Raw genomic sequence first — 25,673 nt, forward strand, 5'->3', positions numbered from 1 at the left:
CCAGCCGCTCCTGGATGTCGATGGCGGCGAGACTTACAGCGTTGGCAACCCAGGGGCAGAGGCAGAGTGCTGGCGTGTGGTCAGGTAGGCTGTGAGCGCTGCAAATGACCCCCGCTCCACCAAGGTGAAGGTTCCGCTTTGTAGCGCCTCCGGGCGCAAAAACAGCGGGGACAGGAAGTCCGCGCAAAGCCCACTGGGAGCTGTAGTCTCCAGCCGCTCCTGGATGTCGATGGCGGCGAGACTTACAGCGTTGGCAACCCAGGGGCAGAGGCAGAGTGCTGGCGTGTGGTCAGGTAGGCTGTGAGCGCTGCAAATGACCCCCGCTCCACCAAGGTCAAGGCTCCGCTTTGTAGCGCCTCCGGGCGCGAAAACAGCGGGGACAGGAAGTCCGCGCAAAGCCCACTGGGAGCTGTAGTCTCCAGCCGCTCCTGGATGTCGATGGCGGCGAGACTTACAGCGTTGGCAACCCAGGGGCAGAGGCAGAGTGCTGGCGTGTGGTCAGGTAGGCTGTGAGCGCTGCAAATGACCCCCGCTCCACCAAGGTCAAGGCTCCGCTTTGTAGCGCCTCCGGGCGCGAAAACAGCGGGGACAGGAAGTCCGCGCAAAGCCCACTGGGAGCTGTAGTCTCCAGCCGCTCCTGGATGTCGATGGCGGCGAGACTTACAGCGTTGGCAACCCAGGGGCAGAGGCAGATATCGGTAATATTTATACCTTTAAGGTGCCGAGATTGACGTAAGGATGGACATAGATACGTCAATAAGGATGTCATACGACCAGGTCGTTAGCACATTCTTTTGCTGAAGTTCTCGGTGAAATCAAAACAATGGCCGCAGGGTTTTTCCCAGGTTGTCATAGGTTTGATTTCTTTTGAGAACTCCGTATGCCTTATCAGGGGCTGGAGGAATATCGCTTGTCTAATTAGATGGCAAGCGTTATGACCTAATCAGATAACACGTTCCTGTGCCGTAGTGTGGCTTTATCAGATAACGGTTCCTGCATCATGGGGGTTTTCTGCCTCATGGGATGGCTGCTAGTTAACTTGTTAGTTTGTTAACCAGAATAGGGTCAGGAATAGGGGGATCGATACAGAACCTATAGGAATACATCACAACCATCTGCCGCACCCTGACCTCATAATTTTGCACTGTGGTGGAAATGACCTAGGCACTTTGACTGGGGTAGGTCTGGAGATGGTTTTAAAGGACACCTTTGGGCAATTGTTGATACTTTTTCCACAAACTGCCATGGTATATTCCAATATATGCCAAAGACAGAAATGGAACTGGTCCAACCAATTTTGTCCACAATTTGAGAAAGCACGGAAACATTTGAATAAATCTGTTTCTGCTTACATGAGAGACTATGGAATGGGTTCAATATACAACAACAACTTGCGTTACAACATGCAAGATATCTACAGCAGAGGAGATGGTGTGCACTTCTCAGATGAGGGGAATAGAATATTCCTCCTGAATTTAAGACTGTGCATTGGTACCTACTTGTAGGTACCTAAATCAGCCACAGAACCCAAAAGCTCTTTTCAGGGCTACCCTACCTCTGATCACTCCAAATGATTATCTTTTTCTAACTTTTTTCACTATTTTTCACCAAAGTACACTCCCCGGTACGCTCCCCGGTGCGCGTACCGGGCGCTCCCCCCCCCCCGCGCGAAAAATACGTTTTTTTTCCCGCCTATATGGGCCTCCTAAGACCCCCTCAGAAAACCTAGAGGGTCAGGGAGTGCCTACGATGCCCCCTTATACCCATTCCCAACGTTGTTTGTCCTCCATTTTCTGTCTCAAATCTACCGAAACACAAAATGGAGGACTCCCGTTACGCTTACCGGTACGCGTACCGGGGCGCGCACCGGGAACCGCTCCCAACATTTATTAAAAGTTAATTTACATAAAAACCACTGGAGACACTTTCACCAAATACAGAATAGGCCATACTACATACCAGTCCCTACCATTTTCCCAAATTTGGTGGAATTCCATTGAGCCATTTGGCCTTTAGCCCTCTCTAAATATCCTGAGGTGAATTACTTGACAAAAACACATTAATCGCGCGTATTGCCGAATACTGCTGCTGAATTTTAAACTGCACCTGCATAATCTTGCATAATCTTGGCACTTGGTTTTAACTGCGCCGCTAGTATTCGCGCTATTGCTTTTTCTTGTGTAAATCTTTTGGCCAGCAACGTGGGGGCATAGGAAGGCTTACCTGCACTTTAATAGTTTTTTCACCCGCATTTGGCGGGGCTTAGGAAGAGGGACTCCGGGTGGTGCTGCTCCGACCGCCATCTTGGGTGGGGGCTGACGCTTGGCCACTTCAGGCGCCATATTAGGTGGGGCTAGAGGCTCTAGTAGCCGGAAGCCCGGGCGGCGTAATACTATAAATAGGCATGTGTAAACAGGCGCGCAGCGGATGCGCGCAGCGGTCGCACCGTAGACGCGCCGGAGGTGCGCCAGAGGTAAGCCCGTTTGCGCCCGTTCGCGTCCCGGGTGCGCCCGGTCTGCCGGTTATGGATACCTCTCACCCACCGGCTTCTCAGGAGGACTCATATGCTTTACTAGGCCATAATACTGAGGGAGAACAACATCAGACTCTCTCTTGCGGACTATTGAATGTCCGCTCCCTTGTAAAGCATTACGCGGAAATTGCACTGGTAATAGAATCCCTCCATCTGGATATATTATTCGTGACTGAGACCTGGATTAAGGCAGATTGTGGGGTGGAACTCGGTTGGGCTTGCCCACCGGGCTACCTCATAAGACACATTCCTCGAGTCTCCGGGAGGGGGGGTGGAGTGGGGTGTATTTTTAAAGAATCAATCTCCCTTTTGCAGTTAGTGGTAAAGGAAGTGCAGGGATTTGAGCTTATGGGCTTTTCCATTACTGCTCAAGGGGGTACGCTGATTGCAGGCCTCTTATGTTATAGGCCTCCCTCGTCAACTACAGCGGCCCTTCAGTCACTGGTCGACCTGATTTATGATCTTTCAAATTCCCATTCCAAATTTTTGGTACTGGGTGATTTTAACCTCTGGCCCTCCGGCCCTCAAGATCTAGCTTACAGAGAACTCTGCCAAGCGTGTAGTAATATCCAACTTGAACAGTTGGTTTTGTCATCTACCCACGCGAAGGGGCATACACTGGACCTGGTGTTTGCCGAGAGGGAGTTGGTTATTGTGGAAGAAATCTTAGATCAATGTTGGACCGACCACTCACTGATTCTTTTGTCCATAGCTCAGCCTGCCTTAAGAAAATCAAGCAATCTGGGGAGCACTAAGTTCAATCGACAATGGGCTCGCCTTCTTAGGGAGCCGATTCAACCCACATTGCTGTCCGGGACTTTTAGAGTAGAGGACAGTGTGGATAAGAGCTATGCTGCTCTTTGTCAGCAAATCTCGACATCATTGGATGAGGTGGCCCCGCTACGGAAAGTGAGGGATAGAGCTAGAGGAACAAATGCCTGGTTTACTGAGGATCTTGGCCAGGCCAAGCTCCGCTGTAAGCAGGCGGAACGCACTTGGAGGAGAGGGTACAAGGAGCTGGACAGGGCTGCATATAAATCTGCCCTGCTGGAATATAAGCTTTAGCTAAGGAGTGCTAAAGCAAGGTTTTTGGAAGACTCCTTGGCGAAGGCTCCTAACAAATCGCAGACCTTGTTTAAACTGGTTAAAAGTTTATCCAACCCTTCGTGCACTGCGCCATCTACTCCGGCGTCTCAAGAACTCTGCGATTCGCTAGCCTTCGCGTTTGAGGAGAAAATTAGGAACATTATGATGGGACTTACAGTCCCCAGACAGCTTATACCATCTCTGCCTCCTCCCTCGACATTCCCTGATCATTCAGAATCTGAAGAGTTTAATAACAAGGAGGGGACTTTCCAGCTGTCTAGTTTCCCTGTTCCCTCGCTGGAGGAATTCTGCGCTTTGGCCAATTGCGTATCCTCGGGTTAGCCTCTCGACCCAATGCCACATAAAATCTAGAAGGCCTTTCAAGACGAGTTGTTCCCCCCCGCTCCATTCCATCTGTTGCCAATCGCTGGCTACAGCATAAGTCCCAGACAGTTGGAAGTTGGCAATAGTGACACCTTTGTTAAAAAAGGCTACTCTGGACCCGCTTTGCCCAGCCAATTATAGGCCCATTTCGCTTCTACCATTTGCGATAAAAATCCTGGAGAAGTGGGTTACGAGAGCCTTGGCCAACTTCCTGGAAACCAACTCCTGCCTGGATGCAGCCCAATTTGGCTTCAGACCGGCCCATGGTACCGAGACTGCATTGGTCACCGTGCTGGACGATCTGCGAACGCGTGTCGACAGGGGCAAGTCAGCATTTTTGGGTGACAGTTGCGCTTAACAAGAATTAAATACATAAATACATGAAGTGTTAGAATTTACAACCAATTAAAATGTTACTTTCATTTTCTACTATTATTTCATGACATTTGATTGGTTATGTACATGAATATATATAAAGAAAGAGGGAAACACAGCCATTTTGACTACTACTTCCTGAAGTACATTTCAAAAGGATTTTCACTGAGAACTTAAACTTCTTTTTCAAAGGTAAGAGGTTATTTTGAAAACTGAAGTATGTTGTGCACTTTAAGTTAATTTGGAAAACATTTTCTGATAGTTATATACTATCCCTCTGTAATAGTTATACATTGAAATAGGCTTCTCTGTTATAGTTATGGATGGAGTTAGGCTTGTCTTGTATAATTATGAATTTACTTAGGCTTTATCACATACACTTTTTTATATTTATACTTCCTACCTGATACCATACACTGCCCGAAGATAACTTCACTGTTACAAAATCAAAACTACCTGTCTGAACTTAAACCCAACAGTGCCCTATCTCTACTGATATATTTATTTTTTATGCAAATTACAGCAAGAAAATGGAAGGATAGCAGAATATTTCCTTCGAAATAGTTCTGGAGAACAACGCTGAAAAAGATATTGAAGACAATGATGACTTAGATTTCATGGATGAATCACGGGACTATGAATTAGTTCAACGTGTAGAAGCAGTAGATTCGCTGATTGAAAATGAGGACATTTCCGACAATGTGTTGTTAGAAGTTCTGTTAAATTTGGAAAAACAATTAGAAAAATAAATTTATATTTAATAATCAAAAATTGTTCAAGACATTATTCATTGTTATATGTAATTCATAAACTAGTACCAAATTGATTATAATGTAAATTCAGACTTATAGTATACTGTGCAACTTTTTTATGTTACATAGTAATTATGCTCATAGTTACTTCCTTTCTTCCACTATATTATCTCCAATGTGTATTTGACATCTCTTTTTCATCTCCTGCCTCCATGTTCTTTCTGCTTTCCTGACAGACTATGATATGGATTCCATATACCACAATAACTTCTGTAACAACATGCAAGATATCTACAGAGGAAACGGTGTACATTAAATTTAAGACTCAGCAATGGTACCTACATGTTGGTACTTAAAACACCCAAACAACACAACAACTCTATGCAGAGCTACCCTACCTCTAATCACTATAAATTATTATTTTACTGTTTCACTGGGTTTGCCTTTTGGTACGCTCCCCAGTAAGCTCCCCGGTGCGCTTACCGGGCGCTCCCCGCGCGAAAATTGAAAAAAAAATATTTATTTTTGTCCCGTGGGACCCTTTTATGGCCCCCACATCAAACCTAGGGGGTCAGGGGTGGTCTACCCTGCCCCCTTTTGCTCATTTCCCCCTATGTTTTTGCCACCTCTTGTGTCTCGATCCTACCGAGACACAAGATGGCGGCCGCTCTGGACTGTTTGGAATGTTTACAGACACCCGAGGGCCAATCAGCTTTCCGCTCGCGAAATCGCGTAGCGCGCTGCAGCGCGCCCCGGTGCGCGTACCGGTGCGCGCTTATAGATATATATATTTTTTCAAACTCAAATTACTCAAAATCCTCTGGAGCACATATTTTGAGACATAGCAAAGGCACATCGGGCTACCAGTCCCTACAATTTTGCCAAGTTTGGTGAAAATCCATTCAGCCGTTCGAGCTGAAAGTGAGTTCGACCGCCCTATGGAAATTAACATGGGGAAAACATGTTTTGGGACCCCCCTTTTATCTCAGCCCCCGCTTGAAGAATCCCCCCCAAACTTTCAGGGAAGGAGCGGAGCGCCACGAGGCAAAGTTGAGGGAATATTCAGGCAGATTCCTCAACCGGCACCAAAGTTATTCCCAATAGAATGTTGCGATTTCCCTATGGAAATCAATCCTAACTATAACTACCTACTGGCGACCGCCAGTAGGTAATATATATATGCCAAGGTGTACTGAAGAATGAATGGGTGTATAAGAGTCAGGATGGATGATTAAGTAGGCGTGTGACTGACTGTATAAGTGAGTGATTAACTGTGTCTTAATGTGTGTGTCAGCGACTGATACAGACATTCACACAGTTTAGGTTGTCAGTTGGTGTGTAAGCGGTTGCATGGGTTGGTTAGCAGCTAAATGAGGATCTATATGGGCTATTGATTGGTTGTCTGAGTATCTGTATGGGTGCCTGAATGTCTGTGTGGGTGTGTGGGGGGTGTGACTCTGGGCATAGATGTGTGAGTGGATAATTCACTGGGTATATGTGTTCAAGTCTGTATCTGTGAAGGGCTATATGGCTGGGTGAGTGTGTGTATGGGTGTGCTGGTGAGTGAATGGATGCCTCAGTGGTACATGTGTGAGTACCTGCATATGTGAAAGGCAGTATATGTGAGTGTTGGACTTTATCAATGACTGTATGTGAGAGTGAGGGATTGTGAGAGTGCCTGTATGGATCAGTGTGTGCTTGTATTCGCTATTGTATTAGAGTGTAAGTATGTGTTAGTATATGTTTAAATAAGTGAGGTGGTATGTGTATAACTGTACAGGTGAGTAAATGAAAGTGTGATTGATTATTTCCATTACTGATTAGCTGTGTGAATAACTCTATGAATGAGAGGCGGTGTGTGAGTGTCTGTATAGATATGTGACTGGATATGATAATGCTTTATTGATGGCTGACTGTATGTATGAGTGACTGTATGGGTGAATGAATGGGTGTGTGTGTAGACCTAGGAATTAGTGAGTGGATATGTACTAACTGGTATTGGTGTGTTCATGGTTTCGAAAATTATAGTCTGTATTTTAGAGTGGGTGTATCAAGTGTTATATTAGGGCCTGGTGAGATGCATCAGATTTTCACGTGGATGATGTCATCAGTGATGTCATTTGAGATGTCATCAGTGATGTCACTGACCATGTCATGAATGATGTAATATGTGACGTCATCAGCAGTGCATTGCAGGGGCGCAAGTTATAGTTAGCTCACTAACTATAACAGGGGAATTTCTATGATTTTCTATGAATGAAATGTCCAACTAACTTCAGTGAATTTCAATGGTTTTTTAAATGGTAATTTCTAATTATAATGTTCCTTAACACTATCTTTTTTTCTGTGTTTTTTAATTATCATCCCATTCTCAACCACTTTTCCATCGATACCATCCGCCAATAAAATTGCCACAAACGAGAGCCTCAACTAACGCTAATGATATCCAAAGTAGGTGTTTCTGTGCAAAAAAACACGAAAACACCACTTCCCCATATTTTCAATGACCAACGATCCAAAAAGCAGGCGATAAGCCGAGTTAGCAGTAACAAATTAACATCAACCTGTAACTGGTGTAAGGAGGTCGACTATCTACTGCGTGAATTGGACCCAACTCACAGCCACATCTAAAGACCAACACGTGATAGAGCTACTGATCATGCAGCTTTGACACCCAACAAGGCCACAACACCCAGCGCCACCACCACCAGAACCTCCCCCTCTGCCCCCCCCCACTACCACTGAGGCAGCGCAAAACAGGACAACGGACCTTCCCAAAACACCATGGCCCCTCAGCCGCACAATAGCTGAATGTTGAGAGATGTGGCAACCAACTATGTATGAAGGAGGCAAGTCACCCATTAATAATAATGCACACAATACCAAGTGTAACGCTGAGGTGCTGCACAGACCTCACTATGCAAAGCACAAACCTTTTCATGTGCAGATATACTATTGATACTTGAAGTGTAGCGCACAGTGGATGCAACCATGTTACCTCAGGCAGTGGTCAAGATCTCGGTCATGTAGCTGTGTTGTCCCCCCTGGAAGCGGAAGCGGAAGCGGACTGTGCTGATCCAATGTACGCCACTCCACCGTAGGAGTATGAATAAATTGGCCAGGTCCTGGGCGTGGTTCACTTGTGGGAAGAGCAACGAGTCTGCCAGAGCGGCGGCCCTCACCCTGGCACGTGGCAGCCGCCATGACCGCGGGCCTCCTCCGCACAAGCCCCCTGCGAACCCAGCGGCACAGCACCGCAGACTTATAGCTGCACCGACTACTGCCTTCAATCTACACTGCGGACAGCAGGGCTCACAATTCAGATGCAGTGGTGATTGCAGAAGACGCAGTCCAGTAGGCAAGACACGTTGCTCCCAGTGCGGCCAGCACAGACCACGCATGATCGCAGGCTGCCCACACCTTGTGTGCTTCAGGGGCCACTAACTCACTGCACCATAAGTCATCGCCATGTGACCTTATCAAGGCAGAATTCATTAGACAAAAGACATTGCTCCCAGTGCGGCCCGCCGGGACCACGTATCATTGCAGGGTGCGCACACGCTGACTGCTCCAGGTGCCACTAACTATGCAGCTCAACTCATCGCCACATGGCAGTGCGCCCATCCTGACAGCTGCCTCCGCCCTACACTGGGGTTAGCACGGTTCACAATTCAAGATTAGTTGTGACACAAATTGTGTAAGAGACTGTAATGGGTCAAGAAGACCAAATGCTCCCAATCTGTGCAGCTCAAGACAACGTCACGTGGCTGTGGGCCTTTGCTGACCGCTTCCTCCGGCCAACACTGTGGAAGACCGGTGACACATGGTGCCAACTAACCCTGTTCAACACAAGCCGATCCCACATGTGTAACTGTGTCCTGAGTCCTGAATGGCAGCGACCCCAACTTCGTTGCAGCAAACTTAGCACCAGACTCCCTTCAATCAGTGAGGAATATTTGCATATGGAAGGCCTGTGACACGTGGTACCACTGGTCCTGCACTACGCGGGGCAGTGGGGCCACCAACGTATGCACGTGTCTGTGGGCCCTTCCTTACCGCTACCTCTGGCCTACACTACGGTCAGCATTCCTCACAATTCAGATAGAGTCCTGATTCCACATGACGCAGTCCAGTAGGCAACACACATTGCTCCCAGTGAGGCCGTCCACACCAAGCACCATCACAGGCTCATACAGTCTCAATGCTTCTGGTGCCACTAACCCTATTTAACACAAGCCGATCCCACATATGTAACTGTGTCCTGAGTCCTGAATGGCAGTGACCCCAACTTCGTGGCATCAACCAAGGCACCAGACTCCCTTCAGTTTTATTTGTTGTTGTTTTCTTTAAATACATTTTTTATATGTAAATCTATGCATGACTAAGATTTTTCTTAGTCATGCGCGGCGCGTCACATGCAACAGACCTCTAGTTACCACAACATCGGGGTCTGCGCATGCGCGGTTAGCGCACCACTACCGCAACACCGGCGCGGCACCGCGCATGCGCGTCTGGCATTTCTTTACCTGGGAGCCAGCGCGTTCAAGCTCTGCGCAGCTCCGGGACTCCTCCCTACAGAGACTATGTATTTACCCTTATTTGGGCCTTTTCCGCTTACAATTATCCAATTTTCCCTAACCAATTAACCGCATCTGAGGGTATAAAATGCGAACCTCCGCCTTCACAGCTCACTTCCAGCGGAGCAGCGTTGAGGGGAAGGCAGGCCTTCGGTCCTTGCAGTCATGGTGAGTAGAAGCCAGTTGAGACTGAGGGTGTATTTTCACTCGCAAGTAACCTGGCTTTTTTAATCTCTATTTCACCCCCCTGAATACCGCTATTTACTATCTTTTAGGTTGCTGACTGGGCAATGAGGAGTGATACCCCCAATACTACGCTAAGGCTCATGGGGCCATCCGCATTTTGAACTTAAGTAAGCTTGTACCACTAAAAATACCATCTTTACATTCCCATTTATACCAGGGAGATTGCATGTATGTATGTATGATTGTGTCTAGAATTGTATGTCCCCCTTAAATGTCTTTCTCTCGCAAGGTACCAGATCCACAGTGGAGTTCTGCATACTTACCATTGTTATAAAAGGAATCCCCCCTTTTTTTGCTTTTTCTTGTTTCCTGGACATCCGACTAGCAAGTCTATTATGTTCCTGGACATCCGACCAGTTTATTTACTTTGTCTTTCCTTTTCAGATATTTCATACGCCAATTGGGCGCAACGAGCATACCATCACTTAAAACATTGATAGGTACATTACACATTGTTTTTATATAAAAAAAAATTTGAACACTTTCACATTCCATGTGAGTAAGGTGAGGATCATAGTGCATATCCTCGTCCTGAAGAAGGAGTCTTGTACTCCGAAACATGTTGACACTGTTGTTGGTTGATATACCCTAGCACGTATTTTTTCAACCAGTCTTTGCACTTTTTACTAATACCAGCCAGGGACTGAATAAAATTTTCTTTTTTCCTTAGTGCCAGGTATTTTTTATTCACTTTTTCACCTCACCTCACTCACATCACGAAAATACACACCCTCACATAGTTCACTGCCAAGTGCTCCTGCGTAGTCGTTCTGTCGTAGCACGCCGCATCCCGTAGAGGGGTGCGAAGGCCCCGATGATGAAGCATGACACCAAGGGGCCTGTTGGTGTGTGAGGGGCATTTAAAAAACACGGTGTGCTCCCCATCCCTTAGGGACCACTGAACAACCACCTTGTGGATTCTATTTTGTTTATTTAAGATTTTTCTTTGTCCAACCGCACAGGGACACTTCCGGGCCCAAGAAGGTTGTTGGGGGGTATGTTGGTAATGTGGGAAGAGGGTGCGTTGCCTGCGGATGTGGGGAAAGGCATCGTCAAAGAGGTATCTCTCACAGAAAGAACTCCTATATCACAAATGCCTCGGACAGATGCCAGCTGACGGACTGAATCACAAAATGATTTTTCAAAACGTATGTAGTGTGAGTTATGAACAGTTTACAACCAGGCTCGCAGAGGGACAGCTGCGGCCCGCCCGCTCGACTCACAGATGCAGTACTACGAGCCGTACGCGTCATTGTGGCTATCACTGCCCTGTTCCGTTGTACGCCACGACACTCCGATTACCTTCCGACGTTGGCCCCAGATAGCTACCTGTCGCAGGCGTACTCGCTGTTGGTGTGCAGGTCAGTGATCTAGTTCTCAACATCTCATGGTCACTCCCTGAGAGTAGGTTTGCACACACACCACACTCATCCGGCACATGCCTCACGGGCCATGTGACAGCGCAAATATAATGGATCAACAACGTCACATCCTTTATTGCCGGTGCTGACTGGATGGCGGACGCTCCACGGGTCTCAATAATGAGGAGTCCATGAAAAGTTGCACAGAAGGTTAGTTGCACCCTGAGCTGTATGGCCATCAGGGGCCTACCATCACAAGGCACGGACTTGAGTTCCACAGGGTTAGTGCCACCAAAAGCTGATGTGGTCTCCGCCATTGATGACTCAGGACTCAGCGACATGTGTGAGATCTGCCAGGCCGCGGAGAACCTGTTGCTGGTCTCCGCCATTGATGACTCAGCGACATGTGTGAGATCTGCCGGGCCGTGGAGAAGATGATGTGGTCTCCGCCATTCATGACTCAGGACTCAGCAACATCTGTGAGATCAGCAGAGAAGCTGATGTGGTCTCCGCCATTCATGACTCAGGACTTAGCGACATCTGAGATCTGCGGAGTTTTGATGGGCACGTGGAGTGCCCACTGCTGCACACTCTGATGGCACCAGGTAATTATTTGCTCATGGATGCGCAGGAGCAGCAGTGTCTCTTTCTCTCTCTCTCTCACTTCCCTCTCTTCACTTTCTCTCTCACTCTCTTCATTCCTTTTTTTCTATCTCTCTCTTCCTTCTCCCTTTCTCACTCCCTTTCTTTCCTTCCCTCTGGCTTTTTTTTCCTTCTCTGTGTCTCACTCCTTTGATATGCGCATTACACACGTCCTTATTTTGTGCTTTATTTTCCAGGCTCTGTCGTCAACATCCATGGTCCTCACAGGAGTGTTCCGCCTTCTTGTTTTGTATTATTTTTGTTAAATTTTGTTTATAAGTTTATCGTTTATATATATGTTTATAAAAAAATAAAGTTTGGAAAAAAAATTAATAACGTCTTTGGTTGTTTTCTTAACTGATGTGTGACTCTTTCTTGTTCTTATCACTGTTATTTGGTGGTGTCCACCATGGTGTTACATTTTGGGGCAGTTATCATGGGAATACTGGTGATGTCTGCAGTTTGCACCAACTTCTGAATAGTGTGTTAGATTTATCTCAACTTTAGTTGCATTAAAGTGCTGATAATGAAATGCAGAGTAGCCGTTCCCGTGCAAAAAGACACGAGGTACACCTTTGCGATTTATTCTAAATACTAAAATCCTGAATTGAATTGCACTGTGGTAGTGGATGCACTTACAGAATGCACAAAAAATCAATGAAGAAATCTTATTGTATTTATATTGATTGGAAATAGTGCGTCAGGTGCTGGATCTTGACGGGATACCCTGCCCAGTTCGTTTATTGTTCTGCACATGAAAAATTCACATCACAACTTTCACAACAACTGCAATGTGAAACAAATTCCGGCGATAAGCCATGTGAGCACCAGGGATTTTACACCTGCTTTCTGTTGGTGTTAAGTAGGACGACTACCTGCAGCATTAAAGGGAACACAGCCAACAGCCACACCGGAACACCCACAGGTGCCATAGAGTCAATGAACATGATACAGGGATACCCATGAGGGGCACAAGACTCATCGCAACAACCCCACGACTGCCAACACCCCCCAAACCCGCATTTGAGCAAGTGTGTACCTGTGGTCATTGTGTTAGCATGCTAGGCACGGGCACTGCAACATCACAGTGTGCTGTCTTCACCGGACGTTACCATGTCACGTCAGCATTGGCAGTGACCTTGGACATGTAGCTACGCACGCATCCTCCTGCATACACAAGCAGCGTGTGCTGGTCTGGCGTACACAGGTCAGCGCAAGGGTGTGCCTATCCGGCAAGGGGAACGGGATGTCTTGGACATGTCCGTATGCAGGAAGTGTGGTAAGAATGTCTCTGTGTTCTGGTGTGGCCTGCCACAAGGGCCGCAGCAGTCGATGTTGTAAAGTGGCATGCACCACCTCCAAACGGCACTGTTATTGTGTAGTTGGAATGCCACAGGACATGCGCAAATAGGCATTATAATGGTGTGTCGTAGGAGTGCACGAGATACAACAGCGCACCATACAAAAGTGTGGGGGCTTGTGGGAGGGAGGAGCAGCTGTTTGGCAACGTAACACACAGTGAACCCGCCCATGTGCCACGTGCTGGGCATCTCATCCATGATGACCAGGGTCGCAGACATCCCACAAAACCCACGACCGGCCTTTGTACACATCCTGTATGAATGCAGCTGGAGAAGTTACTGTAGGGATGAAAGGTTCTTTGTCTGAGCTATCTTGCGTTAGCATATCTGCTGTTCCGAGAAGGAACTTGCAAGTGGCCAGCCCCCCCTGACAGATACGATAATATTTACATCCGTCTCCCACACTATGCACTGCAAGATTTGAGAACGAGTACACATCCCACACTCAAACGTCCTTTGTCATAGTTAGCGTGCGTGAAACGGCCTTCACACGTACTCCCACCACATCCCTGCCCTGCACCCATTACACAAACACCCGGTTCATTGCATCAAGCTGTGCCGTTTCATCCACAACACTGGCACATGGCAAGCCAGTGCAGCTACAAGCAGAGCCACTGATGTACTGGCAGGGCCTCCCGAACACATGGTCAACTCCATTCACGTCCACCCAGGGCCGTTTCTAGGTGTTTTGCTGCCCTAGGCAAGAATTGAAAAATGCCTCCCCCTCCCTTTTACTACCATCACTCTCTCCCCCTGTCATCCAGACTAGAACAATAAATGCATTAGATCACAAAATGTGCTTCGGTATGCCACATAATTTGCATTATTTTTGCGCATAATTCAGCCAACTCTCCGCATAATTTGGTCCCCCCTGCGGCTTAATTTCAAGTGCCTCTGAGTATAAATAACACCAACAATAAAAGAGCACATGGCAAAACAGCTAAGTAGATTAACCGCTTGCTGCAGAGATCTGCAGTGTTAGCTTGTCACAAATTGAAATAGTTGCACAGTCTACTCAGCCTTTTATCTTTCCAAGTTAAAAAGGAGTGCCTTCGTGTTGAATAATATTGACCTATTTTCTAAGCCCCGAGGCACAATTTAATTAGCGATGTATGTTTTGTAAGTGGGCGTATAGAGCGCAAAAGTAGACGTAGAACATCACAGCGCGGTACAATAGTTGCCTGGGTACATTTGAGTTGTAAATCATATAGAGCTGCCAAACTGACTCTAGAACCAGGTGGATTGGAGAGTCTCGCTATATGTATGATTTTATTCACGCCGGTCAAGCATCACACTCTTAATATCTAGCCGCCGCTGATATGTCTCGCCGCATAAATCATGACAAACAACCCCAAAAGCTAAAGCGCAAGAGGCAGAGCACAGTGTGAACTTGTTTTTATTGCAGGTTAGAAAAATAATATATGGATATTCATCTTTTTTTCACTATTTCCAGACCATACTTAGATCAGAACCTGTATTTTGGGGTGAAAAAACAAAAAACGAACTTCAGATTGATGTGATGGAAAAAATAAGCTTCTTGGCACCATATATTTTTTTATGAGTGGCGTGCTATTAGCCACCTGTTTGCACTGCTTAAAAACAAATGAAATTACCTGACATGGTTATTTTATTTCCTAGGCACCAGAGCAGCCGACACAAACAGTCCGTCCCCCGCGGCTGAGAGAGAGAGGGTGTTTCGGCGTGCGAGACGTATTCACCATCACTGGCTGCTGCATAAAGCACAGCTTGGGGACAGGCCAAAAATCATGCCCTGCGCTACAAGATTGACGACCCTAGGGACCCACACACTGGTGCTGCTGCCTAACCATGAGGCAAAAAAGTTGCATAGTGCAGTACAACTTTTTCTGATGCAGCCAGATGGGCTGAATGACTTTTTGTGAATCTAGGCCCTGATTCCTTACTGCTCTTACAGATTGAGTCTCCCAATAATATGTAGTGATCTACGACATGAATTCTGGGAAGAAATTCTGTTTGACACTTTAAGAAAGAGCTTATTGTGCTGTATGTTGTGCTCCTTTCCGCTTTGTTATCTCTGACAACCCCCTTTATCTCCACTTCTCCACAATTTTCTTTCTATTTTACTTTCCCATTTGTCACTTGGAGCACTGCAAAGTGTTCCTTGCAAACTTAGTGATGTTATTTAAAATACAATATATTTGTAGCTTTTCTTACTTTTTTTGCGTTCACTTACATGTGTACTCTTTTCCATGTGTCTGCACGAGAATGGTGACCTTATTTATACTGCTTTTAAAGGTTATGAAATGGGTTCCCTAAGGTTTCTTTACAATACTGAAATTATAAAAATGAAAAGAAGGATAACATACATAAAGAACTTCACCTGCTACTTCTGTGCAATGAATGCAGACAGTTCCAGTGGGCATTATATGCATGCACTAATTAAAACATTTTTCCCCCTTTTGCCGCGCTTGCCCTTTTGGCGCCCTGGGCAGCCGCTTAGTCTTGCCTAATGGTAGAAACGGCCCTGCGTCCACCTATACCTTGCATGTCTGCTGCATGTCCTGGGTGCACTGCCTCTGGCAGTCCTGCGGATCACTTACCGGCTGACATTGCGGACGTCACCTGCGTTCAACCTGTATTGCAATGTCGCACGTGCCTATCCAAGTGGTGCATGGACGTGTGCCTCTCCAACAAATGGGTAGCTGACATGGATTATGACGGGTATTTGCGCCCCCTGTTGGCCCACGACCAGGAGGGTCATGGGGATGCCCGTTTATGGCATGCATGGTTTTTGGCATGCATGTTGGGAACGGGGCCTGGGAGATTGCACGTGTCGTAGTATGCAGTGACCAAATTGACCCACTTCCCGATTCTGCTTTGGTGCACATTGGGTACAGTGGTTGGAGTCAGCACATCTGTCCCGGTCACCTGATGGATTACATCGACAACATGTCAAATATTGTTGCCAACCATCACTCATTAGAGATAGTGGCTTACGCAGCTGCACTCATGTTTATTGACGAGTGACAAGGTACCTTCAACCACGACTCGATGTGCCACATTGCACGTGTCCCGCCACATCATTGCACGTTGTACATCTACAACATTCTACAACACGTGCAGGTTAAAAGTTCATCATTTTTTAAAAACCTAACAATATTTTTTTGCAACATTTTCTCCAACATTTAACGGCATGTGCAGGTTAAAAGTTCACGATTGTTTTAAGTTCGAACAGTGCCTTTCAAATGCAAGTAGCAGGTGTGGTTAAGTTGCACAAATGTTATCCTATGATATGTACTCCACGTTGAAACTATTTTTTCTCAAGCAATCACAAAGATGCTTTTCCACAAAACGAATGGGCACCCTACTTTTAAAAAACAATGCTTTTCATCCCCACAATCAGGTATCGTTTTGTATGACAAAAAAAAGTAGTTCCCCATCTTTAAACATATCTCTTATTCTACGAAGGAACTGCATGAGCTACAGACATCTTTCCATACCTTCCAGCCATACCTTCAAAATGCTTGTGAATCGTAGGACATAGCTATATTTTCTGGTGCAAGAGGTATGCAGAACAGAGATGTATTGGCTTAGACCTAGGTTTACAAAATGTGGACATTAAATGGTTTGCACAGAGAGGATCGCGCCAGGATACTCCGGCAGTAATTCGCGCCAGGATACTCCGGCAGTAATTGAGCGCGTTACAAAACAGCATAACATAACATAACATAACATCTGCTCACATGTCCCAAAACAACAGTGGACATGACTGCATTGGCGTCGAATTGTGTCCGAGGCGCGGACAAACCAACGCTGCTTAACACTGACGTGTGTTGGTGATGGACTACCCCGAGGTGAACATGGACGTTTTCCTAAGTTCCTTATTCAGGCATGCTGCTGCATTTGTCTGCATATCGTGGCACTACTCTTGGCCGCTCTGACACACACTTTTTTTATAAAGTTTCCACATTTTCACTTGTCTCCAAATGTGTTGTGTCTTGATGTGTATGCCAATGTGTGAGTCACGCACTCTCTGGCTGCCTGCCACGCGCAAATTTACTACCCCATCTGGACTCTGGGTTTGTACCTATGCGTTCTCATGTGCCTCATTCGTACTGACGCTTTTGGACCCTTATCCGCCACAGGCGAGTGCATTTGTCTCCTGTGTTTGATTGTACGAATGTTTGTGTTTGGACAACATTATGTTGGATGTTGATGTACTCTGCTTCGTATGTGTGTGTGCTGCATTATGCGTGAGATGTCCCTTCATGTGAGTTTTTGTTCACCCTTCTCCATTTCAGGCAGTGTGATTTTCACTTCTATGCTCGTTCAGTGGTGTGATGTTGGCGGGTTGCGTGACTTGTGCTCCTTATTGGTGTGTTTCATTTTGGCCATTGTTTGTCTATACTTGTGTTGTACTTAATTGTGTATGTGTGCCATTATGCCCATCTCCCCACGTCCCCCCACTCCCTGCTTCCTGGTGCTGTTTTGTCTGTAATTTTGTTGCTCCACACATAAATACATGTGATGAACAAATTTGAATAGTTCCTTGATTCTTTTAGGTTTCAAAACTTCTCTCTATTTTTAATTTTCCATATAAACAGTTTTTTTTAATATTCAAGGACAGATAGAAGTCAGAAGTGCAATGTATTCTATCAACACACTTTCTAGAACATTCTACAACACGTGCAGGTTAAAAGTTCATCATTTTTTAAAAACCTAACAATATTTTTTTGCAACATTTTCTCCAACATTTAACGGCATGTGCAGGTTAAAAGTTCACGATTGTTTTAATTTCGAACAGTGCCTTTCAAATGCAAGTAGCAGGTGTGGTTGAGTTGCACAAATGTTATCCTATGATATGTACTCCACGTTGAAACTATTTTTTCTTAACCAATCACAAAGATGCTTTTCCACAAAACGAATGGGCACCCTACTTTTAAAAAACAATGCTTTTCATCCCCACAATCAGGTATCGTTTTGTATGACAAAAAAAAGTAGTTCCCCATCTTTAAACATATCTCTTATTCTACGAAGGAACTGCATGAGCTACAGACATCTTTCCATACCTTCCAGCCATACCTTCAAAATGCTTGTGAATCGTAGGACATAGCTATATTTTCTGGTGCAAGAGGTATGCAGAACAGAGATGTATTGACTTAGACCTAGGTTTACAAAATGTGGACATTAAATGGTTTGCACAGAGAGGATTGAAGGGGCACTAATTGCTACCTTTGGTTAAAACCTCTTTGCATCTTACACACCCTGACCTCATGATTGTGCATTGTGGTGGAAATTACCTAGGCACATTGACTAGGGTAGTTTTGGAAATGCATATGAAGGACAACTTTGGACAATTTATGTTACTTTTGCCTCAAACTGTCTTTGTATATTCCAATATATGCCAAAGACAGAAGTAGAAATGGTCAAATCAATTTTGTTCTCATATTGAAAAATCTAGGAAGAATGTCAACAAAGCCGTGTCTGCATACTTCAGAGACCATAGAATGGGGTCAATCTACAACAACAACAACAAACGTTTTGATATGACTGATATCTACAGAAGTGATTGAGTACACCTCACAGATCAAGGAAACAGAGTTTTTCTGAATAACCTGAAGTTGTGCATCTGCACCTACATGTAGCTCCAACTAATGAACACAAGGGCTCTTTTTAGAGCCATCCTATAACTGACAACTTAGGCCCGCTATTTTAGGGCCAGGTAACGGCAACTCCTGGACCCTCGCCAAAATGTATTCTCCACACAGCTGTGGTGCAGCGGCCAGACCATCTGACTTTACAGCACAGAGCTCTCGCTTTGATCACCGGCTCTAGCGACAGCACAGGATAGCACCATATGGCTCAGGGAAATAGCTCACTAAATTTCCAAGCTGGGCACGAGCGCCTGTAGACTGCAGACTCGTACGAGTGAGTAGTTTGCACTTTACAAATACCGGATTGATTCGAAACATTAGAGTTTAACTTCACACTCCCTCTGTAGCACCCCCCAATCACCCTACAGACGTCACACTGTTTACAACAAAATTTCCTCCTAGTACGTATGCACACATGCTGAACCTACTTGGACAGGTGTGCCGCAGCGGCCAGAGCACATGACTTCACAGCATATGACACACAGTTTGGACTCATGCTTTCATCCACAAGTCCGCAGCAGCTCAGCTTAGCAGCATGAGCCTCTAGACAGTACCTCACATGTTTTCCGTGCCCCACGACTTTCAGACTAGCAAAGGGCTCACGGTTTAATCCCCTGCTCCGGCAGCCATTCACCGCCACGAGAGGATCGAATCGGACGTCTTCTCCCTCACTCACAAGTGATCGCTGTTGCGGCACTTCCCCCTTTTACCCTTCACGGGCTGGTGAAGTTATTTTAAAGTCATTCATCGGAAGATAACTACAAAGAAACCAAGGATAGGAGTCGGCAGACACCTCTCACCCCGATAAGCGCCAAGTAAACGCTATAAAATTCTTCTCTTTCAGGCTGTCCGCCCCTTTCTATGTCCTGATGAAGACCCGCCCTGGATGCAATTAATTGTGCACCATATCTCAGGGTCGAAACATCGACGTTATTTACATCAATCCGTCCGTGAAGAGTTACAACACGCAAAGCAAAAGAGTACATTTTGTTGTGACCAATGTAACGCATATGAACTGATGATAATCTATGTTCTTTAGTATTGTTTATGTCATATGTTTTGATCCCTATGTAAATCATGTTTCACGTATCACTACCAGTCACTGAAACCCTTCCACTGTATGTATGATTCTTTATCGTTTCTGTTCTTGGACAGCCGCTACTTACACTGTAATAATACTTGCAAAATAAGAAAAAGTATTGAATACCCAAGAAAGGTGTTGTGTCTTTACAATTTGTTCATAGAATGTTCGCCTACAATTTGTGAAGAGACTGCCTATTGTTACAGATACTCAAAGAAATTGCCTTAATCCCGACAGAACCACTACTCTTGTATCACTTTAGGACCCAGGTTCTGAGGGTTACGGGTAAACCCAATTATAACTACTAGCCGGCAGCAACTCAGCTCAGCACCATGTGACTCTGGGCAATAGCTCACTTAATAGCTCACATAATTTCCACGCCTCCTTCCAGGGCCTTCAGACCCATAGGGGTGAGTAGTTTGCACTTTACAAATACTGTGTTGATTTACCTTCGCACTCCCTGTATAACACCACCTAAGCACCATATACAAGTTACCGTGTTCCAAACAAAACCTCCTCCTACTACGTATAAAATATTGCGGACACTACTTGGACAGGTGTGGCACAGCGCCCAGAGCACATGACTTCACAGCATAGCACACACAGTTTAGGTTCACGGTTTGATCCCAGAGTCCAGCAGCAGCTCAATTTAACAACATGACACTCTAGGCAATACCTCACTTAATATCCGTACCCAGCACTTTCAGACCGGTAGGGGTCAGTAGTTCAACGGCTTTACCCCGAGTCTTTCAGCATCTCAGCTTACGCCCCGAGCGCCATTAGACCCGTAGGAGTCAGTAGTTTGCACTTTACAAATACCAAATTGATTTGATACGCACAAATTTACTTTTGCACTCCCTCTATAACGCCCCCTAAGCACCATACACAAGCTACAATGTTCAAAAAAAGTTCCTCCGAGTAGGTATAACTACATGCTGACACTACTTGGACAGATGTGGCACAGCAGCCAGAGCACATGACTTCACAGCATATGCCACACAGTTAGGACACACGCTTTCATCCCCAAGTCCGGCAACAGCTCAGCTTAGCAGCATAAAACTCTAGACAATACCTCACATTTTTTCCATACCCCAGGACTTTCAGACCAGTACGGGTCAGTAGTTTGTCCTAGTAGTTATAAACATATGCTGACACTACTTCCACAAGTGTAGTGCAGCGGCCACGGCACATGACTTCACAGCATAAGACACACCATTTGGGCTCACATTTAATCCCCGAGTCCCGCACAAGTTCACCTTAGCAGCATCAGACTCTAAGCAATACCTCACTTAATTTCCGTAGCCCACCACTTTCACACCGGTAGGGTGAATCCTTCGCTTCGCACCCCCTCTATAGCATACCCTAAACACCCCACGGAGGTTACAGTGCTCCTACCCTTCTCTTTCCCACTTTTTTCACCCTTCTTTCCCCTTACTTGCTTCAACGGAATCACAAAATGGCGGCCAACACTTCCTAGTTGCAACCGCTCGCACCACTTGCAGCCAATCAGCAGCAAGCTGGTGCTCATAACGCCTCAGCCAATCAGATGGCAGAATTCCCAAATATCGATATCTGTAAATTTGGTTATTTCTCAAAAACTACTGGACCGATTTACACCAAATAAACAAAAGCGTGCTTTCTAGACCAAGACCCTTCTCCCTGCCAAATTTGGGGTAATTCCGTTCACCCGTTCGACCTGTAGCCTTGTCTAAAGTTTCCTAAGGAAATTAACATAGAGAAAACACATTTTGGGACCCCCCCTTTTTTCTCGGACCCCCCCATGATGAATAACCCCCAAACTTTCAACATAGGAGCTGATATCAACAAAGAATATGTTTAGAAAATTTTGCGAACATTCGTCAATCGGCGCCAAAGTTATTGGGAATAGAATGTTGCCATTTTCCTATGGTAACTAGGTCCTAACTATAAATACCTATTGGCGACCACCAGTAGGTTATATATATATATATATATATATATATATATATATATATATATATATATATATATATATATATATATATATACACACACACACTCCTGGTCACTATTTCTCCATGAAAAAACCAGAGTCGGAGCCCAAATGTATTCCGGTGCTGTCAGTTTATTTGGCAGAGAAAACCCAACGCGTTTCGAGATCCGCTGATCTCTTGCTCATGGGTGGGGCTTTGCTGGTACTGACATTCATTCAAAGAGACATAGTGTTTCTTGGCCCACTGAGGCAATACGACTCATGAACAATGACTTGTGTATTTGTGTGAATATAACACAGTACCGCAAATGATGCATGGCATATGGGCACATGTCAAATCAGACAGTCTAAATTAATTTGAACTGTCCTACGATTACGAACATTGTTCTTATAATTTGAGAAGTGAAAAATAAGTCAAGAATGTGGCTTCCAAACTAATTCCAAAATTCTGCTTGGAACTGATACAATTGTTTACTTCAAACAATGTTTATAATTTAGAGACTTAGCTTGAAATGGTATTTTCTTTATGTCCATAATCACGTGCACAACTTTGTAAACACTATGTCTCTTTGAATGAATGTCTGTACCAGCAAAGCCCCACCCGTGAGCAAGAGATCAGCGGATCTCGAAACGCGTTGGGTTTTCTCTGCCAAATAAACTGACAGCACCGGAATACATTTGGGCTCCGACTCTGGTTTTTTCATGGAGAAATAGTGACCAGGAGTGTGTGCATATACAGGGGCTGGCGTACCCCGTCGTGAGCCCGCCGTCCAAGAGGCTTAAGCACGCTAACCTTGTGTGTGTTTAATATATATATATATATATATATATATATATATATATATATATATATATATATATATATTCACTGAAAAAACCATAGGTTATAGACCATATATAGTTAGGAATTAGCATTTACAAAACCTTGAAAATTCACTGAAAAAACCATAGGTTATACACCATATATAGTTAGGAATTAGCATTTAAAAAACCTTATTTTACTCACACAAAACCATTGAAATTCCATATATAGTTAGTTGTACTAACTATATATCGCGCACCCGCAATCCACTGCTGATCATGTCACATATTACATCATTCATGACATGGTCAGTGACATCACTGATGACATCACTGATGACATTTCAAATGACATCACTGATGACATCTCAAATGACATCACTGATGACATCACTGATGACAACATCCAGTGACTGTATGTTTCTGTAAAGTTAAAATATGTCTTACATATTGAAGAATGAGTGGATGTAGAAGTGTCTGAACACAGGATTTAGTAGGTGCATGACTGACTGTATGAGTGAGTGATTAAATGTGTCTCACTGAGTGCATGGGTTAGTGACTAAACTGTCTTAATTTGTGCATCATTATGTCTGTTGTTCTGTAAACTGCTGCATGTGTTGATCAGTAGCTATATGATTAACTATATGGGTTATTGATTGGTTGCCCAAGTATTTGTATGGGAGACTGAGAGTGTGTATGGGTGGCTGGGAGGTGTATGACTCTCTGCATAGATGTATGGGTTCAAAAGTGCATGTGGAAACAGCTGTATGGGCGGATGACTGTGTGCATGACTGTATTGGTGAGTGAATAGATATCTCAGTGCTACATGTCAAAGTAAGTACATATGTAAAATACAGTACATGTGAGAGTTGACATATATAAATAACTGTGCATAAGAGCCAGTGAATGTGTGAGTGGCTGTATGGATCATTGTGAACCTGTATCCAGGATTGTATAAGTGAGTAAATATGTTTTAGTATATGTTTGAATAAGTAAGGTGTGTATAACTGTATAGTTGTGAAAATGGAGGTGTGATTGATTCTTTGCATGACTGACTAGGTGTGTAAGTAACTCCATGGATGAGTGACAGTCTGTGAGTGTCTGTTTACACTGAGTGTATCTAAGGTTATATTAGAGTCTGAAGAGGTTCATCGTATTATCACATGAATGATGTCATCAGTGATGTGATCAGTATTGTCAAATGAGATGTCATCAGTGATGTCATCAGTGATGTCATTTGAGATGTCATCAGTGATGTCATCAGTGATGTCATTTGAGATGTCATCAGTGATGTCATCAGTGATGTCACTGACCATGTCATGAATGATGTAATATGTGACATGATCAGCAGTGGATTGCGGGTGCGCGATATATAGTTAGTACAACTAACTATATATGGAATTTCAATGGTTTTGTGTGAGTAAAATAAGGTTTTTTAAATGCTAATTCCTAACTATATATGGTGTATAACCTATGGTTTTTTCAGTGAATTTTCAAGGTTTTGTAAATGCTAATTCCTAACTATATATGGTCTATAACCTATGGTTTTTTCAGTGAATTTCATTGGTTTTTTAAAAGCTAATATCTATAGCTGTAAAATGTATTCTTCTTTAAATCCAAAAATATATTTTATATGTTTATTAATAATATTTTTTAAATATTTTTTTTGTTTCGCTCCCGGTCCGCGAACCGGGAAGCTTCCCGTTAGCTCACTTTGATGCCGCGACCCGGTCCGCGAACCGGTAAGAAATCAACATAGTGACGGTATCGCGTTGCCGCGTAATGCGTCTTATGACGTACTGCGTTAGCGCACCCGGAAGTGCCCCGGGGCGCGGACCGAGGCGCGAAACGCAGCTCCCCGGAAGCGATCCGCGGCGCGAAAGCGCGACGTATCGCGTTGCCGCGTAATGCGTCTTGTGACGTACCGCGTTAGCGCACCCGGAAGTGTCCCGGGGCGCGGACCGAGGCGCGAAGCTCAGCGACCCGGAAGCTAACCGGGGCGCGTTCCGCAGCGCGTAACATGAGCGTGAGAGGTCATGTGACTTGTTAATAAAACTTTTCATTGGTTCATTTCACTTTTGGTTTCATAATGATGTAAGGCTAGGTCAGGTGACCTAAAAATAACACTTTTCATTGGTTGAGAAGTATTTTTTTTTCCCAAATGATGAAAACCCCTCCTTCTTTCCTCACTCTGACTTTCATCATTGTGAGAGGAAGACCTTTACTACTATATGAGAAATGGCTTCATTGGTAGCTTCAGCTGGTGGACCCCCACCACCACCACCACCTCCTCATGGGGAGAGAGGACCACCTCCCCAGGTCATGACCAACACTGAGGAGGAAGAGGAAGAAATGGATGAGGAGGGAGAAGAACCACAGTTCTTAGAAGAGGTGCCCCGGGTTTCCAGAAAGAAAGCCAGTTTCATCTGGCAGTTTTATTCGATCCCTCGTGGCCAAAAAAAAGTCAATGCGAGGTATGTCACCTGCCTCATATGCAAAGAACAATTATCCAGAGGGACGGACAAGAAATATAGCTATGGAAATCACACAATGCACAGGCACATGACAAGGAAGCATCCGCTCAATTACAGCCGGGCGGAAATAAGGGATATGCAGGACAATCCAAGACCAACTCCTGTGGCCAGACCAAGAATACCAATTTCATTAACACCAGAAGAGGCACGGGAAACTGTGCCAAATATACAAGAAAATTTTGGCCACATGATACACTCTTGTATGCACTGTCGTGCGTTGTTAGCGTGTGGCAACATGAGCATCAATGCACTCAACCTGGCATATGAACACCATGATTGCCCTAACCGCCCCCAGTAATTTTTTTTTTGCTCCTGTTGAGCCCTTTTCAACGCCT

The sequence above is a fragment of the Lissotriton helveticus genome, chromosome 5_1, assembly GCF_964261635.1.
Source record: "Lissotriton helveticus chromosome 5_1, aLisHel1.1, whole genome shotgun sequence".
Taxonomy (NCBI): Eukaryota; Metazoa; Chordata; class Amphibia; order Caudata; family Salamandridae; genus Lissotriton; species Lissotriton helveticus.